The 2,544-nt window shown below is 40.1% G+C and overlaps 1 pseudogene; it reads right to left on the bottom strand.

The window, feature by feature from the left end:
• Positions 1-1,740: 1,740 nt before the first annotated feature.
• LOC147525190 (small nucleolar RNA R71) lies at positions 1,741-1,833 on the bottom strand (annotated as a pseudogene).
• Positions 1,834-2,544: the final 711 nt, after the last annotated feature.

Genomic DNA, 2,544 nt, shown 5'->3' on the forward strand with positions numbered 1-2,544 from the left:
ATTTCAATTCTTTATAGTATGTTTAGTTTTAATTTAATCGGAAATGATTGCGTAATGATTCTCGGCTAAACCTCCATTAGAGGGGGTTGAGAAGCCTTGATGAAAGCTTGATTCCGATTATCGTAGAGTCGTCGTAAATTCCTTTCCACTCTAGAAACCATTAGTTCACCATGAGAATGGGTTTAATCGTTCACATGCTAGTTATAAATTGGTAGGAATGCCATGTGTAATTAGGGATTAGGAGTAACCATATTGTTCGCCAAGCGTTCAATTCGGATTCTTGACGATTCGTCGTTAGTAGGATTAAGTCGAGTTAAGGTGGAATCAATCCCCCTCTAACTCCTTATCATAGAATCAACATAGCATTCCCATAGTTGTTCTGATAATCGACTAGTTGCATCTTGTGGGTAGTTGCATCGTAGTCTAGTTGCCACTTCGTAAATCTCTCATTAGACTTTAGAGTTAAGAGTACTTATACGTAAAGAACATTAACATGCAGAAGGACTAGGAGTGGAACAAATCACTCTACTCCACTATATCTCATAGGATTGAGAGTAGAATCTTTGATAAACATATAGGCACCATAAGATAGTTTTAGTTTACTTACGTTTTGAGTTCATCGTTCATTTCGTAGGTAAACTATCCAATTTTACGAAATATAGTGGCCCGGGAATACTCACCACTATATTTAGAATTGGTTTACTCACCCGCTGCCATCTTAGTTTCACATTCGCATTGTTTTCGTAGTGTAAGTACTTTTCTTAAAGTCCCATTTCACCCACCCACCCTTGTTTAATTCATACTATGGTTTTCCGTTTCATCGTTGAAAAATTCCGTAAAAAAAATTACACTGAGCGCGATCGCACCTATAAGGAGCGCACCTGCGCCCTATAGCCTAGAACACGAGCGCGACCCGCCCCCATACCGAGCGCGACCCGCCCTAAGTTACTGGAACACGACCCCACCAAGACTTGGCAATGCGCCCAGCACTCTAAGATATATTTTTTAGGAATTCTACAGTTTTGATTCGAACTTTGATTTTTCAAGTTTTTCAGTGTTCTAACTTGTTATATACACTGAACACGCGTAAACAAGACGCTATTCATAAGCGAAGCAAGAACGCAATCAGGTATTCCTTTCTTCCACACCTCGCATCTCCTGTTAGAGGTTTATACTAGTATATCAGAATTGTTTGGAGTGTTGATGTGTTTAGCTAAGTTTGGTTTTAGCCTTGTATGAGATTAAGGTCTGGCCGAACAAAAACACCGAACGTAATTACACAACAACGTCAACAAACAAGTCTATCTAGTATACCACCCACTACACCTCTAGCTACTATTTCACACACATCACCTGACACAATGCCCAACGAAGAAGAGACTCCTCTCTCTGACTTCTACAAAGCCTTGAGCGATAGCCCCAAATCTTGCATCATTCTAGTAGACCCGGTGGGGATTTCGAATCCCCCAAATATTTTAATTTGTTACCCGTTTTTTCATGGATTAGACCATGAAAAACCTTATCAAGACATGTAGGATTGAACAAGTCTTAACAACATTCCACCATCCTACGGTTGGTGCGGACAAATTAAACTCGGGGTATTTCCTTTCACCTTAGCAGAGATAGATAAGGCGTCTTGGTTAACGCCCAAGCCTAATTCTATGGACTCGTGGGCTAAACTTGTTCAATTTATTTATGGAACATTTTACCCACCCCTAAAGATGGATGAGATGCTTTCCAAGATTCATTTCTTTTCGACAAAATCCTCATGAAACATTTTGAGGCTTGGAATCGTTTCACCGATCTCCTTATAGAGTGTCCACATCATAACTTAGCTTAAAGACACGTTAGTTCGTGCCTTTTCAAAGGACTTCTACACCACCATAAAGAAGTCCTAGACATAATGAATGGGGGTAGTTTCTTAAGCAAAGGAGCCTCGGAGGCTTATAAATTTTAGAGGATCAAACTAAGCTTAAATAACAACCGGGGGTAGTGATGATATCCACCGCTCCGCTAGTTCATCAAATACAGATTTAAGGCTGCCGGTATGTTTGAAATTAAACACGATTCGAGCTTAAAACTCTAATTGAATCACTCACTAAAAGGTAGAGGCCATTTCGTTCAACAAAAGTCTATCCCCCGTCATGAACGTGAATTCAAATCCATGTAGTTTCGGTTGAGCCCCGAGCATCCCGACTCCCATCGTATAGCCTATGAACAGGCTTGTTCCATTAATAGTGAACCTAACGCCCCTTGGAGACAAAATCCCAACTTCGGTTGGAGAAATAACAAACACGTCACACCTCCAGGGTACAATAATCAATATGTTAGGCTAACACAAAGTTTTAACCAAGCTCCACCACGACAAGGACAGGGTCAGGGTAATTTTAATAATTATAACAACCAAGTGCAACCTCGACAAGGTCAAGAACAAAGTCAAGGTAGTTATAATAATTATAACGCTAATAGAGGTATCGTTCCGGTAAATAATAACTATCAAAATCCACCCATAAATAATTCACGTGAAATAGTTCCAGTCACACC

Source organism: Coptis chinensis, chromosome 1, assembly GCF_015680905.1.
Source record: "Coptis chinensis isolate HL-2020 chromosome 1, ASM1568090v1, whole genome shotgun sequence".
Taxonomy (NCBI): domain Eukaryota; kingdom Viridiplantae; phylum Streptophyta; class Magnoliopsida; order Ranunculales; family Ranunculaceae; genus Coptis; species Coptis chinensis.